This window comes from Octopus bimaculoides, chromosome 9, assembly GCF_046866305.1.
Source record: "Octopus bimaculoides isolate indiv1 chromosome 9, ASM4686630v1, whole genome shotgun sequence".
In the NCBI taxonomy this organism is placed as follows: Eukaryota; Metazoa; Mollusca; class Cephalopoda; order Octopoda; family Octopodidae; genus Octopus; species Octopus bimaculoides.
Window position 1 is genome coordinate 15,803,979 of NC_142936.1, and position 11,669 is coordinate 15,815,647.

General features: G+C 38.4%; 1 protein-coding gene across 3 annotated transcripts in view; it reads right to left on the reverse strand.

Annotated features, from left to right (window-relative positions):
- Window positions 1–11,103, reverse strand: part of LOC106874612 (calcitonin gene-related peptide type 1 receptor) — a 358,420-nt gene extending 347,317 nt beyond the window's left edge. The window contains exon 1 of one of the 3 annotated variants that reach the window (XM_089357177.1): window positions 9,642–11,103. The gene's annotated coding sequence lies outside the window, so the exon portion shown is untranslated. The remainder of the gene's footprint in view (window positions 1–9,641) is intronic. The other 2 variants (XM_089357178.1, XM_089357182.1) reach the window with 2 other exon arrangements.
- Window positions 11,104–11,669: the final 566 nt, after the last annotated feature.

Here is an 11,669-nt window from a genome sequence, read left to right on the forward strand (position 1 = left end):
AAACAAAAACACGAGAGATTGTTTATATGATATTTAGTAAATCAAGTATCATACAATCAGTCTCTCATGTTTTATTTATTTCCTTCAATGTACTCTGTGGCATAATCAGTCTAACTCTATATTCATACCGAAATGATTAGGTTACAATAACATGGACTGAAATACGCATGGCGTTCAAAATACTAGCTCATTACTATGTAATTCAAGATTTAAATTGCACTTTGTGTCTCTGTGCATGTGCATGTGCATATATATATATATATATATATATATATATATATATATATATATATATACACAAATAAGTGCCAGTTGTGCCCTGGGGTCGATGAAATCGAATAACTCCGTACCCCGAAATCGCTGGCTTTCTGCTAAAAAAAAACTGAAACACACACACACGCACAGATATATCTATATACTCACACACATTTGTTCTTGTAGTTGTCTCAACCATTGGACTATGGTTTTTAATCGAGCAAATAGAGCTCAGAACATTTATATTTGGTAAAGTCTCGTGCTTATTCTGTCTCTTCAGCTGAAGACTACTAATGTTACGGGAACGTAAACAAATCAACACCGGTTACGAAGGGGTGTATGGGGACAAACACAGACAGAAACATGCATATGTAAATATATTTGTATGTACGATGGTCGTCCACACAGTTTCCACCTAACAAATATACTCACAAGACATTGGCCGGCCGGGGCTTATTATAGAAAACACCCAAGGTACCGTGCAGTACAGTGGCTTTGAACCTGAAACCACATGGTTGCAAAGTGGAACGAGTTTTGTAACCACACAGCCATGCCTGCGCTTACACACACACACACACACACACACACACACACACACACACACGTCGTTTGTACTCTGTAAGCTTGATCTATTAATATATAGATATCTATATATTTATATTAAATATTCAGCGCCAGAAAGTCTGCAGTCTTTACTTTCTTTCTGTTTACATGTGTGCATACATTATATATATATTGTACATCAACCCCAAGCTGTCTTATTTAATTTGTTTATCCGCATAATTGCCTCCATATCTTCTTACCTGGATTCCTCTTCTAGCCATTGTGTAACCCTCGGAATTTGTCCCTCGTAGTGACTTCGGTGTCTTAAGTTCGAATGATTTGAGCGCTACTGTTTTCTATACCGAGAATCTCTGATCTCATCCGTTGACTAATGTATATATATATATATATATATATATATTTATGCGTGTGTGTGGGTCAAGGGTGTTGTTGGCACTCCGTCGCTTACGACGTCGAGGGTTCTAGTTGATACGATCAACGGAACAGCCTGCTCATGAAGTTAACGTGCAAGTGGATGAGCACTCCACAGACACGTGTACCCTTAACGTAGTTCTGGGGGATATTCAGTGTGACAAGGCTGACCCTTTGAATTACAGGCACAACAGAAACAGGAAGTGAGAGTGAGAGAAAGTTGTGGTGGAAGAGTACAGCAAGGTTCGCCACCATCCCCTGCCGGAGCCTCGACGAGCTTTAGGTGTTTTCGCTCATAAACACTCACAACGCCCGGTCTGGGAATCGAAACTGCGACCCTATGACCGAGAGTCCACTGCCCTAACCACTAGGCCATTGCGCCTCCACTGGGTCGAGAGTAGGTCAGGCAAATTTAATGAACGTTGGCGTATATAACTTTCTCATACATCACGACATGCACGCAGGCATGCAAGTGCCAACGCTGCCAAGTCTCTTGGTCTGGCGTTCCTTAATACAATGTATAGTCAATATATAGTCGATTTTATCAGACGGGTTGCTAGACCAGTTTTTATTTTATAGACCTCAGAATGGTTAGAAGTAAAATCAACTTCGGCTAGATCGAAGCAAATCGAAGCAAATAGAAGCAAATATTATTTTAACCTTTTAGTCAGGGAGGATGTGTTTGATATGCAAGGATTTTTACAAAGCAAACCTTGTGTAGTTTACCTTTTCCTCTTTTACTTGTTTTAGTCACAGATCTGCAGCCATGCTGGAGCACTGCTTTTAGTTGAAAAGGTCGACCTTAGTACTTATGTTTTTCTTTTAAATCTGGTACTTATTCTATTGGTGTCTTTTTCTGAACTGCTCAGTTACGGGGACGGTCGTCAACTGTTGTGTTGTGTGACGAACACAAAAGCTAAGACACTCATATCTAGCTAAATTTGCCCTGTTTATATATCTGCTATATATGGTATGTACCACTTATGGGATGTAAATTAATAGCTCCAGTTTTCTGTAGCTACTGGATTTGTTGAGTATATAAACGGATTAGTAACTTGTCTCTCTGGGACTAATTAAAGTGATATATAGATACATCTGATGAGAAGCCAATAGATTTCGATAATCGATTTCATTTCTCTTTTTAATCTTCAGGGAAAGATCTAAATATTCTCTGTTTATATATCTACTATACAGGTTACGACAGGCTTTTTCAGTTTCCATCTACCAAATTCATTCACAAGGCACTGGTCGGCTCAGGGCTATAGTACAAGACACTTGCCCAAGATGCCGCGCAGTGGGGCTGAACCCCAAACCCTGCGGTTGCAAAGTAAGCTTCTTACGTATACAGTCATGCCTGTGCCATAAAATAATCAGGCTGTAGTATAGTTACTTTGAATAAGTAGTTCTCAACCGGGTTCCATATCAGCCCCGGGGTTCCATATAAGAGTTTTAGGAGTCCGTGCATGCAAAATAGTAGATTGGAAATCCACAAGGAGTATTTTAAAGCTGAATGAAGATTTTGATTTAGAGATATTCGTTACACGAAACAACTAGATTTCTTTCTCTAATACCTAACATAGTTCAACCTACACGAGCAAAACAGTTATGAAAGAAGTATCAATAAGACTAATTTTTAAACATGAAATGACTATGGGGGTACACCAGAGTAAAATAATAATCAAAGTAAAATAATAATCAATACGTAAAATGTGGCTGAGGACCACTGATTTAAATGGATATACTTGTACTTTATTTAATCGATATTGGTATTATTTGAATTCAGAATCTAAAATGAACATAACTAAATGTTAGCTCTCTCCCGATTTTGCTATCCTACAATTTTAAAACAGGGTTTTCTTACAGTTCTATATTTAAGCGATGAGGAATTATGTACATTATTTATATTTGATGCATATTTGTCCTCATCTTGTTTGTTGTTAACGTACGCCCACGGGCATACGGCGTAGTGGTTAAAAGCGCGGGCTACTAACCCCAAAATTCCGAGTTCGATTCCAGGCAGTAACCTGAATAATAATAATAATAATAATAATAATAACAACAACAACATCGAAAAATAACTTAGGAATGAGAACCCAGGTTCGAAATTTCCCCAAGACACCTGATGAAGGCTGCAGGGTATATCAGCCGATACGTTGTGTTAATAACAAACAAGATGAGGACAAATATCCGTCAAATGTAAATAATGTAAATAAAGGTTTTCTTACTTAGATACAAAACTACCCACCACACCTAGTGGAATTGTTAATTTAATCGCTAAAGTTATGTTTATTTTAACGAATATAAAAGGATGAAGGAATGTTATTTAAACGGGATTCGAACTTAGAACATAAAGCGAAGCAGCTAATGCACAGCGTTTTCTTCGGTGCTCATTATACTACCCGCTATATATATGATTTGTGTTTTTTTTTTGTTTTTTTTTTACGTAGAACCAACACCTGAAAAAATGAGAAATAGTGATATAATCGATCTATTCAATAATCATTTGACTGGTACTTAATTCATCGAATTTGGAGGTCTACAGGACCACACAATTGTGACGAAGGGTATAATCGATTAAATCGATTGTGCAGACCAACGATCTAGTCGACCGCATGAATATTATGTAATTTATCAAAAACAACGGGGATGTCAAAAAGGACTTGTGCAAAATTCAAATTCAGAATGTAAAGCGACGTTGACTAAATACGACAAAAGTACCTTGCTGTACCCGTTCTAAGTACCAAGCAATAACACCTTACAATAATTTCGAATTTTGGCACAAGGCCAGCAATTTTTGAGGAATGGGCGAGTCGATGTAATCGACCCTTGTGTTCTACTGGTACTATTTTATCGGTCCTGAGGGATGAAAGGCAAAATCGTCTTAGGCGGAATTTGAACTCAGTACGTTAAGTCTGATGCACTGACGATTATGCCAGCTCACCACCTTAATGATAACGCTCAGGCACAGATACTAATATTTTGGGGAGGGCGCTAGTCGAGTATATGAACCAGGTTGCTCAATTGATACTTTATTTTATCGATCCCCAAATGAAGAAAAGCAAGGTCTACTCTCATGGAATTTGAATTTAGAACGTAAAATCGGAAGAAATGTTCCTAAGCTTTTTGTGTAACATGTTATTGATTCGGCCAGTTTGCCTCCTTAAAAACAATTATAATTCCTTCTGTTATTAGCACAAAGCAAAAGGCGGCGAGCTAGCAGAATCGTTAAGAAACTAAGCGACATGTTTAGCGGTAATTCGTCTGCTGCCACGCACCGAGTTCAAATTCATCCTTTCTGGGTCGATGAAATAAGTACCAGTTGCACACGAGGGGTCGATGAAATCGACTAGCCCCCGTCCCCGAAAAGATCTTCAAGGCTTTGTGCCTAGAGTAGAAATAATTTTAGCACAAAGCCAACAATTATGGGAGAAAGGGCTAGTTAATCACCCCCGCCCCAGATCCTAGTGCTCAGCTGACACTTATTTCATCGAGGCCGAAAGCATGAAAGGCAAAATCGACCTCGGTGGAATTTGAACTCGAGACATAAAATCGGAAGAAATGACGCTACGCTTTTTTGTGTGATACGCTATCGACTCTGCCAGCTCACCACCTTAAAATCAATAATAAGACCTTCTGAAATAAGCATACCACCAGAAATTAAACGCATAGAAAACAGTAGGTTATTTCGACTCAGTTACATGAGTGTTACTTTCTGTTACCGACCTCAAATAGATTTGAACTCAAAATGTAAAGAACTGGAACAAAAACGGCAAGGTCTTCTGTCTGACGCTCTAAGGATTTTATCAGTCGACCTCCTTATATAACATTTTTAATGCGGAAACAAACGCAAAAATCTTTTAGGTAATATTGTCCCCAGTACTAAGGCTGAGAGATGGCAGAATCGTTAGCACGCCGGGCGAAATGCTTAGCAGTATTTAGTCTGTCTTTACGTTCTGAGTTCAAATTCTGCCGAGGTCGACTTGCCTTTCATCCTTTCGGAGTTGATAAATTAAGTACCAGTTGCGTACCGGGGTCAATCTAATAAACTGTCCCCCCCTCTCCCCCAAAATTTCGGACCTTGTGCCTAGAATAGAAAAGAATATTGTCCCCAACACTTGACTAAAACTTTATTTTTACTTCTCACGGGACAATAAAAGGTTAAGTTAACCTAGAAGGGCAGATGGGGATGTATGCGTTGGGCCTCATATGACACATTTACGGTGGGGGTGTGTGTGACAATTTTGGATCTGTTGTATAAGCCTGTATTGAAATAAAAGTGATTTTAATATCGGAACACTACTGGGTAGATAGACAAACACAAGGGCTGCTCAGGGCGGCAAACACACTCGCTACACTACTGAGTTGACTGCGGTAAGATTCGAACTCAGAACATAAATAGCCAAAACAACGCTAGAAATTTGTCGGTGAGTGACCAGTTCTCCTCATCCTGCATTGTGATTTCCCAATTATTCGTAATTCGTTTTAATTATAACAGCTGTAGAAAAACACCAATGAAAATTGGGTGTGTAACAAAATTATAAGAGGAAAATTAGTTTAGGCTTGGCTGTGTACTTAAAAAAATACTCGCTTTATAACCACGTAGTTTCGGGTTCATTCTTACTCTCCGGCACTTCGGATCACTTCTACAATAGCCACGGATCGACCGATACCTTGTGAGTAAATTAGTGACAATAGGTGGTAAGAAGCTTGCTTCTCAGACACACGATTCCGGATTTAGTCTCACTGCGTGGCAATTTAGTCAAGTGTCTTCTACTATAGCCTCGGGTCGACCAAAGCTTCGTGAGTGGATTTGGTAGACGGAAACTGATCGTCTGAATAACACAAAGATGAAAATAACACCGACATCTCATTTTAACAGATATATTTACCAAAATAACAAACATATCTTGAAATACTAAAGAGCAAATTTATTCAATAAAATCGCCATTAGCTTCAACACGACCTCCAGGCAACTTCGGAATTTCCTGCAACTCTTCTGAATGGTCTCCCTGTTTAAGTTGGTGAATGCTGTCATAATCCTTGCCTTCAGTTCATCTTTGGTGTTACAAGGAGTTTTGTTGGTCTCTCGCTCAACTGCGCCCCACATATAATAATCAAGGGGATTGGAGTCTGGGAAGTTAGGTGGCCAGATGTTAAGGGTGATGTGGTCACAGAAACTGTCTGACAGCCATGACTGGGTTCTCCTGCTAGTGTGGAAGAGTCCTTTGCCAGACGTAGGGTCTCTCAACAGTCACCCTTTTGAGCTAGGGCAGCACTACCTCCTTCAGGCACTTGATGTAGGCCTCTGTGTTGAGTGTGAGGCCGTGTGGGAAGATGAATGGAGGCATAACGTCACCATCACTAATAATCACTCAAAAACAACATGATGTTAACTGAAAGTTTGATTTTTATCATTTTCGGTACATGTTTTGAGAATACGGCAAGCCAACAGTCATTCTGTGTGCTCACCATCTGTTCGTATTGGAGCTTCCGACGTGAATGCCAAGCAGTACAGCATGTCATTTCCAAATTTCTGGCAGAGTGAATTACATCATGGTGCTGCTTTGCTCACCGCCGGTACCCAACTGACCCTACTATACTGTATAGTCTACAAAATCAAAAACAAAGAATGCGCATATACGAAATTGATAATATAAAATGACGACAAATTACCCATCGCATCTTGTATATAAATGTATATATCTACGGATGTGTGTGTCTTTGTGTCTGTCCCAAAATTATCACTTGACAACTGGTATTGGTATGTTTATGTCCCCGATAGAATAAGTACTAGGCTTACAAAGAATAACTCCTGGGATCGATTTGTTCGACTAAAGCCCTTTAAGGCAGGGCTGCAGGGAAATGACTGAAACGTGTAAAAGAATGAAATCTATATATGGATAAAGTCTTACAGCTGTTTATCCTTTTCACTCTTTATACATACACACGCTAATACACGAGTTATGTTATAATCCCCACTCTTGTTTATACAACGAAAGGGGCAAAACTAGCCGGTATACAGCACTTACTCGGTATTACCTGTATCATTGGGTTTGGTTGAATCCAATACCCTTCTTAACCTTATATATATATATATATATATATATATAAAATGTGTTTCTTTCAGTTTCCGTCAACCAAATCCACTCACAAGGATTTGATCGGACACGGCTATAGTAGAAAACACATGCCGAAGGTGCCACGCAGTGGGACTGAACCCAAAACCATATTGTTGGGAAGCAAACTTGTTACGACACAGCTACACCGGCGCCAATATGCATAAAATTTCTTCTCTAGGGCAGCAAATCGTAATGCAGTCCTCGGGATGCCCCGCTGACAAATGAAGTCAGGCAGAACTTAAATTGACTGCTGTCGAAACGATTTTTATAACAAATTTAACGCTATTTTTAGTACTGCATCTCCCAATCAGTAATTGCTTTATGGTTTTACTTAAAATTACTTCTAACACAAAGCGCAACGGGCCACGACCGTGGCTGTCAGGCACAGGTCGACAGGCCACGATCTTGGTCTAGATAGATGTATTTAATTTATGGGCGTTTATTGGGGTCTAATGTCACTCAAACGCTCCGATACCCCACAGAATGCAAGAAGAGTAATAGTTCAACTAATGACTTTTTAGATGATGTTATAACTTGCCACCATTATATACTAAGAAGATATTTTAAGTATATATTCTTTTTTGGTTTTTATGTGTGCATGGTAGTCTCATTTTCATAAAATGTGCTCAGTGGTCCATGCTATGAGGGTGAAAATCCCAGCGCTTTATGGGTTAAAACATAACCTTAAACATACATACATACTTGCGGAAGAAAGTCGGCAACCTTAAGGGAAGAGGGTTAGTCGTGGCCATCGATACCAGTACTTGACTGGGGCTTTAATTAATGATGCCAGGAGCATGAAAGTAAAATTTGATCTCCCTGGGATGTGAACCCACAACGTAAACGTTCTGAACAAAATAACGTAAATCAATCCCCACCCACCCATCCACTAACTATTCTATCAATCCGCTGTTCTGGTAGTCATAGATAGATAGATAAATAGATATATAAATGGTTGGATAGAGAGATAGGTAGATAGATAAATCGATTAATAGATATATACAAATAGATAGAAAGTTTAATCGATAAACAGATAGATAGATATACATTCAGATGTTTTGCGCTCACACACACACACACACACACATATATATATATATATATATATATACATACATATATCTGTATATGCATGTATATATGATAACTGGTGTAAGTTTGTTTACGTCCTTGTAAATTAGCGGCGGCAAAAGGTAAAAAATAGACAAACATAAAAAAAAACTTCACAGAGAACGATAGGCTTAAAACTAATAATTTTTGCCTATGTGTCTACGAGGGTTTGTGTTATGAGCGCAACACATTTCAACCGATCTAATTTGAGGTACACAATACTTACAAACGCTCGATAATTAATTTAGAAGTTAAGTAACGGTATGCTTTTTCAAAAATAATCTGGAACACCGCTGAACACCACAGAAAACATAAAAACGTTACCACCACATGTGAAGCGAAAATAGGATAAGGAGTTTAGTCGAACAAATCGACCGTTGGACTTGAAGCCTGGTACTTATACTATCAGGCTACATTACAGGAATATAAACAAACAAAACCCCAGTTGACAAGCAGAGGTGGGGGACAAACAGACACGTCAATGAAATCTACTCACGAGGCTTTCTTCAAGCCGAGACTATAGCAGCATACACTTGCCTTAGGTGCCACGCAGTGAGAGTGAACTTAGGACCAGGTAGTTGAGAAGGAAGCTTCTAATGACACAACCACGCCTGCACCTAGCCACGGTTGTTTTTAAGTCGATTTATAATGGTTTCAAAATTTTGGCACGGGGTAAGCCGTTTTTTTAAATTTTTTTTTTTAGGGTTGAAGTATTTAACTGTTATTTATTTTATCGACCCCGAAAAGATGAAAAGCAAAATCGAAGACAGCGAAATTTAAACTCAGAACGTATAGATGGCCGAAGTGCCCCTCAGCGTTTTGCCTCGTTTGCTAACGTTTTCTACCAGCTCGCTGCCTTAATGTACCACCGCTGTCGAGTTGTAATAAAAAAAAAAAAAAACATTTTATATTAAACTGAAAGATTACTCCATAGTTTTTGTCGAGCACATATTATTTTTTAACGAGAGCAGTGTTGATAGTGACCACGAAGTTTCCACCAACTAGCCTTCATCGATAAATATATACACACACATCTCTCTCACACACACATATATATATATAAGTTGTTACTTTCTGAGGATAAACAGATACATCTATCTATCTATCTATCTCTCTATCTGATTGTATATACGTTTTCATATATAAATATAAAGAAAAGTAAGCAAAGAGTCATAAATTTACCTTGAAAGAGTGAATATTGGTTGGTAATAACAGATTCGTGCGTAGTTGGAGGACGGGTTCGAATTTAAGTCACATATAACATCTGGTACTTAAATATGCAAGTGTGCTTGTGTACGTATAAGTGTGTGCGTCTGTTTATAGCTATATGTGTGTGTGTGTGTTTGCGTGTCGTAGTACTTGTGTTTGCCTTTTGTTTAGTGTTTTTAAATGTGTTGTTACTATAAGAGGTGGCTGCGACTGGTTTACTTAAATGTCAGCTTTTGAATTTGTATGGAAACAAACAAAAGAAAAACAAATAGAAAGAACGAAAGAAAGTATGAGAGGGAGATAGAAATTATATCTCCGTAGTTTTTGTTATTCTTTTGTATGTGTGTGCGTATGCGTGCGCACGCATGTGCCTGTAGGTGTGTGTGTGTGTGTGTGTGTCTGTGTGCGCCTGCGCCCGCCTGTGTGTACGTGTGTTCGTTTGAGTTGCGCTTCCGTAATTTTTGTTTTGTGCGCTTTTATGACCGTTAATAGTTTGTTTTCTTGTTGTTGTTGCTGTTTTTCGCTGTAATTGTTCTATTAATTATTACTGTTGTTGTTGTTGTTGTTATAGTTGTAGTAATTCACATTCTATTTTTGCTTTTGGATTCCGGTTGAAATAAAATGGCCAAAGTGATTATTACTTGCGAATTGTTTTTATAAGTTATTATTTAGTTTTTATTTTAAGATTTCATACAAATAGAGAAGGAGCCAATTTCTAACCTAAATCCAAGGCCTCTTCGTTGTGGCTGTGTGGTAAGTAGCTTGCTTACCAACTACATGGTTCCGGGTTCATTCCCACTGCGTGGCACCTTGGGCAAGTGTTTTCTACTATACCCTCGGACCGACTAAAGCCTTGTGAGTGGATTTCGTAGACGAAAACTGAAAGAAGCCCGTCGTATATATGTATATGTATATATGTGTGTGTTTATGTTTGTGTGTCTGTGTTTGTCCCCCCACCAACATCGCTTGACAACCGATGGTGATGTGTTTACGTCCCCGTAACTTAGCGGTTCGGCAAAAGAGACCGATAGAATAAGTACTAGGCTTCCAAAGAATAAGTCCTGGGGTCGATTTGCACGACTAAAGGCGGTGCTCCAGCATGGCCGCAGTCAAATGACTGAAACAAGTAAAAGAAAAAAAAAGAAAAGAAAAAAGTATATGAGTGTATATGCAAGTCTTTAGAGTCGATGCACGTGCAGATGTGTATGTTTTGGTGCATGTATGTACACTAATAACTGTACATCTAGACATGTGTCTAATATGTATTGGCATGTATAGGCTGTCACAACGTCACACTCTCTTTGTCAGTGAACAGGTCGCGGTCTCAAAGCGATGAAAATATTTTGGTAAATTAAATTTAAACGTTGAAGTGAATCTAACGGTTTTTGTGTTTTTAAATGGCTTATAAACACCTTCACCGCTGCAATTGTTTTTATTTCAGCACACGATCTCAGATCAAGTCACTTGCTATGCAAGTAGATCTCCGCAATATATATATATATATATATATATATATATATATATATATATATATATGTATATATATATATATATATGTGTGTGGGGGGGGGGTGAGGTGTAAATATGTATATGCCTGCACACATAGACGTGTAGTGTACGTATGTATATTATACGTTTGTGTATATATATATATATATATATATATATATATATATATATATATATATATATATATTAAATATATACTTTTATAAAACAAATTTTACAAAATATATAGTATCTGTTAACAGTGTCTACATGTGTCTATTGTTTGCTTCCCAACCACAAGTTTCCGAGTTCAGTCCCACTGCGTGGCACCATCGGCAAATGTCTTCTACTATATTCAGGAGCTAAGCAGAGCCTTGTGAGTGGATTATGTAGACGGAAACTGAAAGAAGTCCGTCGTAGATGCTTGTGTTTGTCCCCCACCACCGCTTATCAACCGGGGTAGGTTTGTTTACGTCCCGGTAATTTAGCGGTTCGATAGAAGAGAGAGAGACA